This window comes from Oryctolagus cuniculus, chromosome 1 (assembly GCF_964237555.1).
Source record: "Oryctolagus cuniculus chromosome 1, mOryCun1.1, whole genome shotgun sequence".
NCBI lineage: Eukaryota > Metazoa > Chordata > Mammalia > Lagomorpha > Leporidae > Oryctolagus > Oryctolagus cuniculus.
In genome coordinates this window covers 128287731-128305238 of record NC_091432.1, presented here as the reverse complement: position 1 = coordinate 128305238, position 17508 = coordinate 128287731, and the positions used below count along the sequence as shown (strand labels likewise).

The 17508-nt window shown below is 43.2% G+C and overlaps 1 protein-coding gene and 1 pseudogene across 4 annotated transcripts in view; both read right to left on the bottom strand.

The window, feature by feature from the left end:
• Positions 1-17508, bottom strand: part of JAM3 (junctional adhesion molecule 3) — a 159633-nt gene that overhangs the window by 97908 nt on the left and 44217 nt on the right. The window lies entirely within an intron of this gene.
• LOC138843692 (protein MIX23 pseudogene) lies at positions 9955-10801 on the bottom strand (annotated as a pseudogene).

The window sequence follows — 17508 nt, the reverse complement described above, 5'->3', positions numbered from 1 at the left end:
ATTCTGATATCTGAATTCCCAGAGAGGCCTATGTGCTCTCATATGCTAAAGAGAACAATTCAAAGTTGCATCTGAATGTTCAACTGTGAACATGATGCATGAATGTCCACCCAGCATATCCTCTCTAGGGCTTACTGTGTCTTTGTGTCATCCAAAGGTACTCAAGAAATAGCCTTAGCTGTTAGAATGAAAGACGGTGCTGTGTTATCACCCTACTTTAGAGTATGAATGGATGAACCAGATCAGGGACTCCAGACTAAAAAATGGAAGGTAATTGCACCTATCACCTTACAGAGGATAGAAACTAGTTATTTGTTTTATTTTTGTCTTACTACACTGACATATCAACAAGAAGAATATATTGAAGCCAAAAACATGTTAAAAGAAATATAAATATGCTACCGAAGAGTTCAGTGATAACTGAGGTGTTAGGTAGGGGCTGTAGAAAGCAGAAGGGTGATCTTCACAAAAAACGTAAGTCTAATACATTCACGTTAGTTTTAGTACAGCCTCTCCTAAAGTAGAACAACATATAAATGATCAAGTATTCCTCTAATACAGGGGTAGGCAAACTTTTTTCTATGATGACCACAGAGTCACATGCTTATGAAAGAGTAATTTTTAAAAGATTTATTTATGGGGCCAGCACTTATGGCATATTAGGCTAAGTCTCCACCTGCGGCATAGGATGCTGATTCATGTTCCAGCTGCTCCTCTTCTGATCCAAACTCTCTGCTTATGGCCTGGGAAAGTAGTGGAAGATGGTCCAAGTGCTTGGGCCCCTGCACCTGCATGGGAGACCCAGAAGAAGCTTCTTGATCCTGGCTTCAGTTAGGCTCAGCTCTAGCCATTGCAGCCATTTAAGGAGTGAACCAGAGGATGGAAGACTTTTTTCTCTGTCTCTCCCTCTCTCTGTCTCTCTACCTCTCAAAATAAATTAATAAATCTTTAAATAAATATTTTAAAAGATTTATTTATTTGAAAAGCAAAGTGACAGAGAGAGACAAAAAGAGCTCCATCAGCTGATTCAATCTTCAAATGGCCACAAGAGCTAGGACTGGGCCAGGCTGAAACCAGAAGATAGGAACTCAATCTTGGTCTCCCACATAGGAGGCAGGGCCTATGTACTTGGGCCTTCTTCTGCTGTCTTCCCAAGTACATTAGCAGGAAGCTGAACTGGATGCAGGGCAGCCACGACTAAATAAAAGAGGCAGTTCAACCTGCTGTGCCACAACACCAGCCCCTTAAAGAGTAATCTAAGGGCTGGCGCTGTGGTGTAGCGGGTAAGGCCACTGCCTGCAGTGCCGGCATCCCATATGGGCGCCGGTTCAAGTCCTGACTGCTCCACTTCTGATCTAGCTCTCTGCTATGGCCTGGGAAGGCAGTGGAAAATGGCCCAAATCCTTGGGCCCCTGCATCCGTGTAGGAGACCTGGAAGAAGCTCCTGGCTCCTGGCTTCGGATCAGCATGGCTCCAGCCGTGTGGCCAACTGAGGAGTGAACCAGCAGATGGAAGACCTCTTTCTCTCTCTGCCTCTCCTTCTCTGTGTAACTCTGCCTTTGAAATAAATACATCTTAAAAAAAAAAAAAGAGTAATCTAACTGACATTTTCTTTTCTCAATAAAGAATACTCAATCCACTTGTACTGTAAATTAGGATCTGTGTATATGTACACATATTCAATGCATATATTATGTACTGATTGTGTATAGTCAACAAATGTAACTACAGCCAATAAATATAACTAATACTAATAAATAATTTTAGTCTAAGAAGAAGAAAATAGGCCAATTTAAGATAAAATCTACAGTCTAGTGCCAAATAAACAGGACTAAAAATATAGTTTATTGAAAAAATGAACACAAAGAAGACCATGACAAAAATGTAAAACAAGGAAATATTATAGAAAATGGAATACAAATGTAAAAGCTAAGTTTTGTCATTACAGGGTCAGAGACTTTGGAATACTAATAGCTGCAGACTTTGGATAGTGACCTTGGACTTATTTTTAACTGATTAACTACTGCATTCACTGTTTTTCAACTGCTATAGGATGGACAGGAAAATCAGAGATGGCTATTTTGAGAAGAAAGTATTCTCTGAGAAGCCACATCAAAGACTGATCCTAGGATAAAATGGAAACAAAGTAATAGTCTTCTCAACTTGATTTCCTTACTGTTGATTAAAACCTAAAATAACCTAATGACTCTAGCTAGCTCTAACTTACGTATTTTTCACCTCAAATACACTACGAAAAAACGGTTCTTGTATTTTTTGTTTTTGTTTTTGGACAGGCAGAGCTCGGCGGTGAGAGAGAGACAGAGAGAAAGGTCTTCCTTTCCATTGGTTCACCCCACAAATGGCTGCCACAGCCAACATGCTGTGGCCAGCGCACTGCGCTGATCCAAAGCCAGGAGACAGGTGCTTCTTCCTGGTCTCCCATGTGGGTGCAGTGCCCAAGGACCTGGGCCATCCTCCACTGCCTTCCTGGGCCATAGCAGAGAGCTGGACTGGAAGAGGAGCAACTGGGACAGAATCCGGTGCCCCAACTGGGACTAGAACCTGGGGTGCAGGTGCCACAGGCGGAGGATCTGCCAAGTTAGCCACGGTGCCAGCTGGTTTTTGCACTTTCTATTGGTTTTAATAACAATATACACAATTTTACTTTAATAAATAATTTCATTTTTATAAGAATCCAGGGTTGCCAACGTTGTGGCATAGTGGGTAAAGATGCCGCCTGCAGTGCCAGCTTCCCATATGGGCACTGGTTTGAGTCCCAGCTGCTCTACTTCCAATCCAGCTCTCTGCTATGACCTGGGAAAGCAGTAGAAGATGACCCAAGTCCCTGGGCCCTTCCACCCACATGGGAGACCCGGAAGAGGCTCTTGACGCCTGCCTTCTGGAGAGTGATCTAGTGGATGGAGGACCTCTCTCTCTCTCTCTCTCTCTCTGCCTCTGCCTCTGCCTCTCTGTAACTCTGCCTTTCAAATAAAGAAATCTTAAATCTTAAAAAAATAAATAAAAGAAGCCAGGGGTACACAGGGGTTCCATGATGGAATTTTTAGGGGAATACATGACTCAAGTATTTTTCAAAACTGTTAAAACTGTATAACATCAAGAATGAACTTTACTGTGTGAAATTTTTTTTTTTAAGATTTATTTATTTATTTGAAAGTCAGAGTTACACAGAGAGAAAATGAAAGGCAGAGAGAGAGCGAGGTCTTCCAACTGGCCACAATGGCTGGAGCTGCGCTGATCCTAAGCCAGGAGAGACCTAGCAGACAGCTGGATTGGAAGTAGCCAGCCAGGACTCAAACCAACACCCATATGGGATCCAGGCACTGCAGGCAGGGCCTTGCCTGCTACGCCTCAGTGTCAGCCCCTCCTGTGAAATTTTTATTTTTATTTTTTGACAGTGAGAGAGAGAGACAGAGATGCGCTGCAGCCAGCGCACTGCGCTGATCCAAAGCCAGGAGCCAGGTGCTTCCTCCTGGTCTCCCACATGGGTGCAGGGCCCAAGGACTTGGACCATCCTCCACTGCACTCCCAGGCCAAAGCAGAGGACTGGTCAGGAAGAGGAGCAACCGGGACAGAATCTGGTGCCCCAACTGGGACTAGGACCTGGTGTGCCGGCGCCGCAGGTGGAGGATTAGCCTAGTGAGCCGCAGCGCCAGCCAAAATTTTTATTTTTATAAGATTTATTATTTATTTTACTTGAAAGTCAGATTTACACAGAGAGAGAAGAGGAGAGAAAGAGACAGAGAGGGAGAGAGAGAGAGAGAGAGAGAGAGAGAGAGAGGTCTTACAACCGCTGGTTCACTCCCCAATTGGCCACAACAGCCAGAGCTGCACCAATCCAAAGCCAGGAGCCAGGAGCTTCTTCCAGGTCTCCCAAACGGGTGCAGGGGCCTAAGCACTTGGGCCATCTTCTACTGCTTTCCCAGGCCACAGCAGAGAGCTGGACTGGAAGTGGAATAGGTGGGTCTTGAACTGGTGCCTATATGAGATGCCGGCACTGTAGGTGGTGGCTTTACCTACTATGCCACAGCGCCGGCCCCTCCCGTGAAATGTTTTTAAAAATCAGCTAGCGCCGGCGCCACGGCTCACTAGGCTAATCCTCCGCCTTGCAGCGCCAGCACACCGGGTTCTAGTCCCGGTCGGGGCGCCGGATTCTGTCCCGGTTGCCCCTCTTCCAGGCCAGCTCTCTGCTGTGGCCCGGGAGTGCAGTGGAGGATGGCCCAAGTACTTGGGCCCTGCACCCCATGGGAGACCAGGAGAAGTACCTGGCTCCTGCCATCGGATCAGCGCGTTGCGCCGGCTGCAGCACGCCAGCCGTGGCGGCCATTGGAGGGTGAACCAACGGCAAAGGAAGACCTTTCTCTCTGTCTCTCTCTCACTGTCCACTCTGCCTGTCAAAAAATAAATAAATAAATAAATAAAAATAAATAAATAAAATAAAAAAAATCAGCTAGCGTGTCCAGGGACCTAAGATGTAATGCAGACTATAACAAATGAAACTAACTATATTACAAATGACATAACCTCACTTGAAGAGATGAAGAGAGGGCTGACATGGTGGCACATGGAGTAAAGTCTCTGCCTGTGACACCAGCTGGTTAGAGTCCCAGCTGTTGATACAGCTCCTGCTAATGCACCTGGGAAAGCAGTAGAGGATGGCCCAGGTATTTGGGGCCTTGCACCTATATAGGAGACCCGGAAGCAGCTCCTGGCTCCAGTCTGGCCTAGTCCTGCACGTTGCAGCCATTTGGGGAGTGAACCAGCAGATAAAGATTCTCTCTCTCTCTCAATCTCTCTCTCTGCTTCTCCCTCTCTAACTGTGTCTTTCAAATAAATAAAATCTTTAAAAAAAAAAAAAGAGAGAGAGAGAGATGAAGGGAAAGAAGTTGACAAACAACTTTGGAAAATAGTGGTTTGACTGGATATCATAAGGTTATCACAAAAAGAATTTTATACAAACAGTGCACTCGATAAATTTGTTTCTCACAGCAGTATGGGTTAGAAACTCTTGAAAATACATGTATACAAGGTTGAACAAATAATTACAAATACATTACAGATAATGACAGCCAAATTTCTCACAAAGAAATGTTATAAATATGCAAGGGAAAATGGCTAGAATTAAATCTGTTGTGTTGAATTAGTCAAAGATACCAGTATAAGCCAATACTTACTTTAACATATATACAAATACAGAAATAAATACAGGGTGAAAATGGTTAAGTTCACAAAAGATAACTGAATCTTAGAAAAATGTTTTGTTCTCATCCCAGATAACTGGAATTTTCATGTTCTTTCTAAATAATTCTTCTCAATGGTGAAAGATTTCATTTACAGCTTTTATAGATCCATAATTGAACAGGATACCCACACATCAAATGTCAGCCAGTTAAAATGGGAACCCAGTACATTCACAACATCCAAACACCTCAGTGATCTGGAGTCTGGCCTCTCCCTCCCACAGCTTCCATAACAACACAAATTCATGTTCAGATCCAAGGAAGGCAGAGGATCTCTCAAAATAGAAAAAGAATTTCTATGTAGAAAATACACATCTCAGGGCTGGCGCTGTGGCATAGTGGGTAAGGCCGCTGCCTGCACTGCCTGCATCCTTTATGGGCGCTGGTTCTAGTCCTGGCTGCTCCTTTTGCAATCCAGCTCTCCTATGGCCTGGGAAAGCAGTAGAAGATGGCCCAAGTCCTTGGGCCCCTGCCCAAACATGGGAGACCTGGAAGAAGCTCCTGGCTCCTGGCTTTGGATGGGTGCAGCTCCAGCAATTGCAGCCATGTGGAGAGTGAACCAGCGGATGGAAGACCTCTCTCTGTCTCTACCTCTCTCTGTAACTCTGTCTTTCAAATAAATAAAAAAAAATAAATCTTTAAAAAAAATACCCATCTCATATGGCCATATACTAACATCAAAAACATGCACATTTCAAGTCAAACCATCTAAACTACATTATACGTGTGTGTGTATGCATTAAAAATTATATATGCTCACATAGATGTCCCTAATTAGGTACCAGAACACAGATAGATACATGTTTGCTAACCTTTCCTGGAGTATTTACTATGTGCCTTATAAACAGTGAACTTTCATATTCCATTCAACACTCCTTTGAGGTAGGTATTACAATTATGCCAGTTACAGATGAGGAAACTGACTCACAAAGAGGCCATGTGGCTACTAGGTGGTAAGATGAAACCCCATCAGCACCTCAGAGTGCCATTACCCATTCTGCAGTACTGCTTTGCCCCCAAGTGAAGATAGCCTATCTTTTTATACAATGGAAGAGATTGTCACCATACATTTCCAATATGAAACCAGAAGGGAATAGGCTGAAAAATCCTGCTTCATTGGAGGTCTGAAGCCGCAGACTGGTCTTGGATGTTTACTATATGCTGCCTCTGTGTAAGGAGGAATGGCCCCAAGCACTGATTAAATCACCAGCAAGGTCATTAACAAAGCACTCCAGTCAAGTGTGCCCTTGCAGAGAGATCATTTAAATCAATGCCCTGCATCTTGGGGCCGGTGTTGTGATGTTAGGTAAAACCACTGCTTGGGACACCTGCATCCCATATGGGCACAGTTAGAGTCCTGACTGCTCCACTTCCAATGCAGCTCTCTGCTAATGTGCCTGGGAAAGCAAGAGAGGCTGGTCCAAGTACTTCGGCCCCTGCACCCACGTGGGAGACCAGGAAGAAGCTCTTGGCTTGGACTGGCCCAGTTCTGGCTGTTGAGGCAATTTGGTAAGTGAACCAGAAGATGGAAGGATGGAAGATATCTGTGTGTGTGTGTGTGTGTGTGTGTGTGTCCCTCTCTCTCTAACTCTGCTTTTCAAAATAAATTAACAAAAATTTTAGGTGGGGGGGGGGGCTGCATCTTGGTCACTTCTGAATTCTCTGTGCATAGCACAATAACTGCCACAAAGTAGGGGCTCATAATGTGTGCTGAACGAATTTTGAGAAATAAATTATCTAGCAGTATAGAGTTGTAATTGACAGTATAGGTTCCAAGATTGGACTGTCTGGGTTTCAAACAAATTCCACCTTTTATTATGCTATTTTAAATAACATTGTGCCTCAGTTTCTCAACTATGAAATGTTCAAGCGCCTACCCCATAAGATAATTGAGATAATCAAATGAGTTACTACACTTAAAAGATTTATAACTTCTGGCACATGGCAAGTCTCAATAAAAACTGGAGGGAAAAATAATAAACAAGGGGGAAATGTGATTAGATGTGTTAAGATGATAAAATGCAATACTGGGTGGGAGACTGAAAATTCTACCAATAAAACTGCATCATTAAGAAAGAAGGCACAAAGATGACTACATTTTCTAGCATACTTAAAGATAGTTTCTGGTGTCAGAATGCTATTAGCAACAGGAATACCTTAACTAAACTCATGATAGAAATTTTAAATGGAGACACCATAAATTCCAGCACCCTAACTCACAGCCCATGTTCTCTCCATTAGGATGTGGAATCCTTACCCAATTCATTTCCTTGCTACCATTCTTAGAATAAATATTCTGGGGGCTGGAGCTGTGGCATAGTAGGTTAAGCCTCCACCTGCAGTGTCGGCATCCCATATGGCTTGGGTTCGTGTTCCAGCTACTCCTCTTCCAATCCAGCTCTCTATTAATGACCTGGGAAAGCAGTGGAAGATGACCCAAGTGCTTGGGCCCCTGAATCCACATGGGAGACCCAGAAGCTCCTAGCCCTTGGCTTCAGATCAGCCCAGCTCTTACTGTTTCAGCCATTTGGGAAGTGAAGATGGACCATCTTTCTCTCTGTATTTTCCCTCTCTGTCTATAATTCTGCCTGTCAAATAAAATGTCTTTTAAAAAAGAATTAATATTCACCAAATCAAAGGGTTCTATGGCTGTTCCCCTTGAAAATTCTCAGTGGTTCCCAGAACACACCACTTATTTTAGAAATGGGGTGAACATCCACACTTAAATTTGTATTTAAATGATAGAGCCATTCTGTAAATGACTCATATTAACTCATCATCACCACTAAGCAGTAATGTGTGAAGTTCATAATTTAAGTATCACTACTAAGTTGCTCCTAGCTGTTAAGAAAGGTAAGAACAGAGAGGACATTTTCACAGCATTCACACTGTTATCCCATGCAGGCTGTTTATAACAAGAGTTGTATCTTCCTGAATTGCTAGGAGTGCCAAGCACAGCAGCTTGCATCCATGCTGACCACTTAAACTATGATGGTTTAATTCTACAGCAGACAGAAAACTTCACTGTGATTCATAAAATTAATTTTAGGTTTGGTTCATTCATCTTTTGCTCAATAACTACTTACTTTAAAACTAAGCATCTAATTATGGAAGCAGTGTGATACAGTGGTTGAGAGCTGAATCTCTAGAACACCTGAGGTTGAATTTTATAGCCGTGTATGGCCATACCACCCTGAACGCGCCTAATCTCGTCTGAATTCTATAGCCATTTGCTTCCCAGGTGCTTGTGACTTGGATCTTAATTGACTTTTGTTTACTCATCCATAAAACAAGGCTAATTATAGTACTCTCTGAATGTTGTTAAGAATTAAATCAGAGAGCATATGTAAAGTATTCAGTACTGTACCTGACACACAGAAAATATTCAATGTCAGCCATTATTATTGTTATTTTAAGAACCACTTTCTACACACAGGAGTTTCATCAGTGTACAAACCCAAGACTGCCCTCATAGAATTCACAACTGGGAACTGGGGTTCAGATGCAGAAATAAAGAGTGTGAACTCTGAAGTGATCTTCAAGAGAATCGGAGTATAATTATGGATTCTTAAATCTGCTATCACCCATTCAATGTTTAGCTCCCCAAGGGATTTTCCTCACCATCTGCGCCATAGATTCACACAGGTTTGAAAGCCCTCATTATTTTCCTACATTACACCTCCTCCTCAGCAAGAAAAGGCTCTGTGGGTGGAAGGCGCCAAGGAACACTGCATGTCATGCGCAAAGCAATCGCACTTCAGAAGGCACAGGGGCCCTAGAGAACAGAAGAGTCACAGAAACCCGTCTGGATCAGAAAAACGTGATCACTTTATTGATGACGCAGAGTCAGGAAATAAATACTGATCTTTTTTTAAACGGGAAGGGAACTTACCTCAAAGTACTTTTCTAATGACAAATATGTTGAGAACAATTTATTAATTTAGTTTCAATGAAACCCTTTAAATTAAGTAATAAGGATACATTTTTATCTTTATATCCACTGAGCTAACACTTCCCTTTAATAAAAGATACATTATCACTTTCCTATATAAAGAGATCTAACTTTCTTTAAAAGAACATTAAAGACAGAAGTGACTTCAAGAGATAGCACACTTAGCCGGCGCCGTGGCTCAATAGGCTAATCCTCCACCTTGCGGCGCCGGCACACCGGGTTCTAGTCCTGGTCGGGGCGCCGGATTCTGTCCCGGTTGCCCCTCTTCCAGGCCAGCTCTCTGCTATGGCCAGGGAGTGCAGTGGAGGATGGCCCAAGTGCTTGGGCCCTGCACCCCATGGGAGACCAGGAAAAGCACCTGGATCCTGGCTCCTGCCATCGGATTAGCGCGGTGCGCCGGCTGCAGCGGCGGCCATTGGAGGGTGAACCAACGGCAAAGGAAGACCTTTCTCTCTCTGTCTCTCTCTCACTGTCCACTCTGCCTGTAAAAAAAAAAAAAAAAAACAAAACAAAACAAACAAACAAAAAAAGAGATAGCACACTTAACACTTGGTTCATTTAGGGTAATGTTACTGGAAAATATTCACTGGGTAAAGCAGAAAATGATGAGGTTGGGTGAGGGGTGAGGGGTGAGGAATGATGCAAAGGGCAGAAATCTGGAAAGAAAGGCAAGCAGGACAAGCCCAGAAGAATTTGACTGGCAAATGCATCATGGCTGACTATAGTTGACAAATACTGTCTTACTTTTTTTTTTTTTTCAGAAAATTATTTTAATAGTTACAAAACATCTCTTTTTATAGAAATGGTATAAAATAGCAGTTGATTTCTCCATAATTATCAGAATTATTTATACTTGAGGTCTTGGCTAAGTGGGGCTGAAATCAACACAAGGTCTTGGACTGCTGGCTCAGAAATCATCCTAGGAAGCCTGCCCGCTGATGCCTGTCATGCTTAGCTCTCGTGAGATGATCCGGTCCTTAAAAAAATTCATCCTTCCTTCTTCATTCATTCTTTGGAGGCTTGAAGTGAATTCGGCAGCATTCATTAAACACCTTCCAGCTCCTGTCATTTACGACTTCTTCAACATTTAGTTCTGACTACATCCATTTCAACTTTGTTCTTTTCTAAGTTGCTTTAATAATGTTAAATCATCCAAATTCTCTTCTCTTTCTTCTCGGAGGTTTCTTACTACTTCTGAGGTCTGGGCTATACAATTTTTTATGACTCTGTCCCTACTGGCATGAGCTGCCATCAAAGACTCATAAAGTTGTTTACAGGTTTGGCTGGCATAAATTTTCCCTGCAAAGGAAGCTGTTGGAACCGTAGTGTTTAATTCATGAACTATTCTGTCATCAATTGTCCTCATCACCTTGAGTAATTCCTGCCACACGAGGTAAAGCCCATTACCTGGAACTCAGCGAACTCCTCACAGTTCACACCGCCACTGGGCGCCGCCATATTGGACACAAATACTGTCTTACTTTACAGTACCACCAGCATACAGAGAGCAAGGCATCAAGTGAGCCAAGGACTAAAACAGACTTCTTATGTATGCATCCCTAAATCTTCCTCTAAGTACTGAAGAGTGGGAAAGAAAAGAAAACTAAGAAAATAAAAACAGACTTGAACAAAATTGTTGATACAACCCTCAAATCTGTCCCAAGACCAGCCTTTCTAAAGCCAACAGCCATTTGCTTAGGGTTTTCCTTCAACTTAGTTTTATCTCATTCCTCTGCCATGCAACCTAGGTGTATTTAAGGAGACTTTCTGAAGACTGATTTAACCAAGGGTTTGTCTCTAACAGTGGAACACCAATGCAGCATTCATGGCAAATGCGACCAGCAGAAGGAGAGGGCTTACTGAGCTATCCCTCACAAATATCAGCAGCAGAGCTACACCTTGCAAGCCAGCTCAGAAAGCACACTGTTCAGTAAGACAAGATAAAAGGCAAGTCTTGCTATTTGTCTAATTCACAGTTCAGTAAACTTTGACAATATCCTTTAATGATTCAACAAAGGCTATCTCTTCACTACTTTAGCTATCTTGTTGGAGGTAAGGCTAACATGCAGGGAAGACAGCTGACACAACTACAAAGAGAATGGTTATCTGTATACTTGCCTTGGAATTAATGCCTCAAGGACTACTGGTTCTAACTGATAAACAGGAAAAGCTAAATCCTGCACACTCAAACATAGTTTTACTTTCTCTCCCACTTCATTCAAGCTAATTTTGCAAGTCCCAAATGTCTCTCATGAAGTTTCTAGTAGGTTTCATCTGATTTTGGTTACTGTGCTTTTTCCAAGCATTAAGCTTATTTCACTGAGACCTCAGTTATTTGGAACTGTTTTTAGTTTTCCTCTCTGTAGTTGAAATTTTGTTTCTACTCCTTCCTTAAAAAGCAGCTGATTTACAAACTAAGCATACAGGTGATGTACAAGCATGCTTAGTGAGGCTGTGGTAAAGCAGTATTTAGCTCATCTTCCCTGGAGAGCAAGGCCTGGGCCATAAATCACTTGAGCTATCACAGCTTCCCCTGTGTCTGCATTAGCAGGAAGCCAGAGTCAGGAGTCAGAGGTGGGTATGGAACTCACTGGACTCCAATACAGAATGGGGGTGTTCTGGGGCCAGTGCTATCGTGTAGCCAGTACAGCCACTGCCTGCAGTGCTGGCATCCCAGAAGAGCTCCAGTTCAAGTCCTGGTTGCTCCATTCTGATCCAGCTCCCTGCTAATGTGCCTGGGAAAGCAGCAGAGGATGGCTCAAGTACTCGTGCCCCTACACCCATGTGGGAGACTCAGAAGAAACTCCTGGCTCCAGGCTTCAGCCTAGCCCAGCTCCAGCCACTGGGGCCATTTGGGGAGTGAACCAGTGGATGAAAGGTATCGCTCTCTCTCTTTCCACCCTACCCCCAACCCCTGGTCTCTCTGTCTGTAACTCTGCTTTTCAAATACATAAATAAACCCTTTATTAAAAAAATAATGGAGTTGTATCAACTGTATCTTAATTGCCAGGCCAACTGCCCATCCCTACTCCTCACAATCCCCATTTCTCACAATTTTTTAATAGTTTATTTAATTATTCAAGAGGTAGAGTAACAGACAGAGAGAGGGACAGAGAGAGAGAAATGTCTTCCATCTGCTGGTTCACTCTCCAAATGGCTGCAAAGGCTGGAGCTGTGTCAATCCAAAGCTAGGAGCCAGGAGCTTCTTCCTGTCTCCCATGCAGGTGCAGGGGCCCAAGCACTTGGGCCATCTTCCAGTGCTTTCCCAGGCCATAGCAGAGCTGGTTCACAAGAGGAGCAGCCAGGACATGAACCAGCACCCATATGGGATGCCAGCACTGGAGGCAGAGATTTAGCCTACTACGCCACAGTGCTGGGCAGTCCTCACAATTATATTCAAGACCTCAAACACTAGAGTCCTTAATAATGCCATAAATTCAATACTAATCTTACAAAACAAAGAAAAAATATAGACATGGAATAATAAGAAAGTTAAGAATATATTTTAAATAAAAAAGTTTGAAGATTACTCATTAAAACTACTTTCCATGATATAAGGGCCTCATAAAGTCAGTATCTTGTAATATTAAAAGTCAAGAAACAATAAATTGTGGCAAACAACACTTGATCAGAAAAAGAACAAATGTTATTTCAAGTAAAATATAGTTTTTTTATTTTTTAAAGATTTATTTACTTGAAAGTCATAGTTACACAGAGAGAGAGAGAGAGAGAGAGGTCTTCCATCCGCTGGTTCATTCCCCAATTGGCCGAAATGGTGGGAGGTGCGCCAATCTGAAGCCAGGAGCCAGGAACTTCTTCTGGGTCTCCCATACAGGTGCAGGGGCCCAAGGACTTGGGCCATCTTCTACTGCTTTCCCAGGCCACAGCAGAGAGCTGGATCAGAAGTGGAGTAGCCAGGACTCAAACTGGCACCAATATGGAATGTAGGCACTGCAGGTGGCAACTTTACCCGCTAGGCCACAGTGCCAGCCTACTAAAATATAATTTTTTTAAAGATTTATTTTATTTACTTGAAAGAGTTACAGAAAGAGGGAGAGACAGAGAGAGAGGTTTTCCATCCCTGGTTCACTCCCCAGAAGTCCACAACGGCCGAAGCTGCGCCTATATGGGGTGCTGGCAATGCAGGCCAGGGCTTTAACCCACTACACCACAGTGCCGGCCCCTAAAATATAATTTTAAATTGGTGTTCATTCTTTGCAATTTGGATTTTCCATTCCCTGTGATGTCTCCCCTTCTCCATTACTGAAATAAACTGACAGTTGCTCTGCAAGCCAGCACAGCAAAGTACCAATAAGGGATGCCTCTACAAAAGCCAATTCCATCATTAATGCTCCAAGAAGTTCATCATACTCAAAAATCTCAACAAATCTAAAATGCAGGTGTCATTAATATTGCCTATTCCTGAGTGCATGATGCACAGCAAAGTGACCCAGCCAATAGAATCCACAGGCAAATGCCTAATGTGCAGAACATCAGCCACAGACAGTAAACACCATTTCCACAACCTGCCAACTTTCATAGTTCTTGCTTAAGAGATTCCCTCTTAGAAACTGTTTCTATGTAAAGTTCAAACTACTGGGGGAGGAGGAAGATAAAGAGAAAATTAAGTCACATTTATTATTTCCATTCTACCCCAAAGCTGTTTTCCTGCATTTCAAGAAGTTCTGCTGGAAGCAGGGTGTGGGTTATGGAGACAATTAGGAAGACTTGCCTATATTATCTACAACAAAAGGACCCCTTACCTCAACCCTCTTCCACCACCCCAAGAAACAACAGGGTGAGCTATCTAGGCAATCCCCAAACAGTCCTGTTCAGTGCCAGGCACAATGTGGGCATTTAGCAAATATTTAACAATTACAAAGCAAACTAAATACACAGAATTTGGTAAATTTTAGGAAACCAAAAACTGAGGTGTTCCTTACTAACCCTTATTAACTGGTACAGCACAGATAAAGAGTTAATTTTGGCCAGTAACTACCAAAGGAAAGAATTCAAATGTATCCATGACTCATCAAATGACCACCCCAACCACCAAAGGCGGCAGTAGAAAAGTGTGAGACAGTGGAAACGTCAAACAGAACCATCCTTTGCCTGAAGGAATAAAGACTGGGGCTAGGTAAAATCCAGAACCAGCTTTTGGATAACAGAAATGAGACTTCAAAAACACCACCTGCCTGTGAGTGGAAAAGCAGGTGATTAGAGAGTCCCAAGTAAATGCCCAAGTGGATCTGAGAATGACCTTAAACAGAGGAAATGACATACCTCACAGCTACATACTTGCTCGGAGTATAATGAAGATAAACAAAATGCATAAAAGCTCCTGACTTAATGCTATCTCAGGATACACACTCACTGGACAAGTTCACAGACCCAGACTTCTTGGGTGGATGTGAAGAGACTAAGAAGACAATCAGAGAATCCAGGCCCTTTTCTATTCATGCTAACTCAGCTCACTCTAGTGCCATCAGTGCATATGTAAGTGACTTCTAAAATCCAGACAATGTTAACAGCTGTACGAGTATTCAAGTCACCAAAGAAAAGATGATTCATTTGCTGTGTGTTAAATTTCAGTACTAAATCTTCAAAAAAAAAAAAAATGTCAGAATTGAGTCTGTTGAGCAAATGTGACAGGAAAAAGATTCAACACAAAGAGAGAAAATAAATCGACATTGTTTCTTCACTTATTAAAATTGGGTTTTATTAACAAAATAGTCCAAATCTAAATGGAAAAATATACCTGTTCTAGGTATCTATGACTATGTCAAATAGGGTATATTCTCCCCTCAACTCAATATATCAAACACATTAAACATCGTGGTCTAAGATTAAGATGTGGGGCCGGGGCCGGGGCTGTGGTGTAGCATGTAAAGCCACTGCCTGCAGTGCTCGCATCCCATATCGGTGCCGGTTTGAGTCCCGGCTGCTACACTTCCCATCCAAATCTCTGCTGTAGCCTGGGAAAGCAGTAGAAGATGGCCCAAGTCTTTGGGTCCCTGCACCCATGTGGGAGACCCAGAAAAAGCTCCTGGTTCCTGGCTTCGGATTGGCGCATCTCCAGCCATTGAGGCCAATTGGGAAGTGAACCAGTGGATAGAAGACCTCTCTCTTTCTCTCTGCTCTCCTTCTCTCTCTGTATAACTCTGACTTTCAAGTAAATAAACCTTTAAAAAAAATGATCAAGTCACAGGTTTTCAAATGCTTGTGTCCTTGACTTGCAACCACTCGGTCCACACATTATAACACAATGTGACTTCAATGCTGGTGAGCAGGCAAATCTCCAAGAATTTTGTTATTTTAATGACAATTCTGATTTACTACATCTCAAAGTGAACCTGAAATTGTCTAGTTTTTAAACCCTTTCCAGCTGTACATTCTGCTAGTTATTCCTTTTTTTTTTTTTTTTTTTTTTTTTTTGACAGGCAGAGTGGACAGTGTGAGAGAGAGACAGAGAGAAAGGTCTTCCTTTGCCATTGGTTCACCCTCCAATGGCCGCCGCGGCCGGCGCACCGCGCTGATCCGATGGCAGGAGCCAGGAGCCAGGTGCTTTTCCTGGTCTCCCATGGGGTGCAGGGCCCAAGCACTTGGGCCATCCTCCACTGCACTCCCGGGCCACAGCAGAGAGCTGGCCTGGAAGAGGGGCAACCGGGACAGAATCTGGCGCCCCGACCGGGACTAGAACTCAGTGTGCCGGCGCCGCTAGGCGGAGGATTAGCCCAGTGAGCCGCGGCGCCGGCCTATTCCTTTTTTTTTAAGATTTATTTATTCAAAAGGCAGAGTTACAAAGAGGCAGAGAGAAAGAGAAAGAGAGAGAGAGGTCTTCTACCCACTGGTTCACTCCCCAAATGGCCACAATAGCCAGAACTTCCCCAATCTGAAGCCAGGAGCCAGGAGCTTCTTCTGGGTCTCCCATGTGTGTGCAGGGGCCCAAGCACTTGGGCCATCTTCCACCGCTTTCCCAGGCCATAGCAGAGAGCCGGATCACAAGAGGAGCAACTGGAACTTGAACCAGTGCCCATAGAGCACTGCAGACAGTGGCTCTACATGATACACCACAGCACCGGCCCCAAAACTGTCCACATTTATAAGCTACTAGTCTTGTCACATCTTGAGTATCAAGGCCCTAAACCACAATTCCAAAGGACCAATTTGAGATAGAACCTGGCAGTGCTCCTCTCAGGAGCTGCTGGGAAACATTTGGCAACATGGTGCCCTTATTTTATTTCCCACAATTCAGTGATAAAGTCAACCTTCTGTGTTCAGGGGACACTGGAATCACTAACCTCACCAAACTAAACCTCTCCCCTCTTCTGTTACCTTAGGCATGCGGTTGCAAAGAGTATCAAGAGAAAAGACCCACCTGGGTCATCTTATTTTGGCACATGGAGTGGGGTCAGTGGGCCTGAAGCTCCACTCAGTTCCTGCTACTGCATCAAGAAAAACTAATGTGCTTACATACCCCTGCCTGATACTAAGAGCATCCTGATGTAGAAGTTTCAGTATTGTGTGAGGGTTACCTGATCCTGAACTCACACTATACAGGATCAAGGAAGGGAGTGGTGAGCCTGTGGAAGAAGAGGTTCCTGACTCCACTGACCTAATTCCAAACCAATAGGGAGCATCTGGTGAGCACCATCCATGGCATCCAACCCCCAGCCCTGAAGCCTGGCAAGGTAAACCTGAACCCCAGATACCCCAGTCAAGAACAACAGTGCCTCCAAGAAGCATATTTAATATACTAAGTTTATATTATTTAATATTATTAGCTCCTTGAAAAACACAATCATTAGGGTTCAGACATTCACTACAAAACACACTTTGATAAATGTGTGAAGTGTGAAAGTAGCAGATTGCTTGTTTCATTTATCCATGTAAATCACTCATTTATTCAACAAAAACTGAATAGTTACCATACACTGAAACAGAGGCACCAAGACATAGTGAAAACTTCCTGCTCTCATGGGCCCCCTTCATTCTAAGTGTATTGTGATAATACATACATACATAAAATCTATCCATAAACCACAAGCAAAATCAACAAACAAAACTGAGTGCAATCAATCCTATAAAACAAAAACGTAAAAGATTAGAAAAGAGTATAAATAGGAGGTACAAATCTGAGAGTTCAATCATGCAAAAAAGTGGCCATGGAACATAACCCATACAATGGGCAGCATGTGCACCAGTGCTGAAAAAACAGTGTGAAAAAGCTTGAAGAAACCAAGGAAGTGCAACTACAGTGAGCAAGAGGCAACCAATGAGAAAGAAAACCAGAGAGTT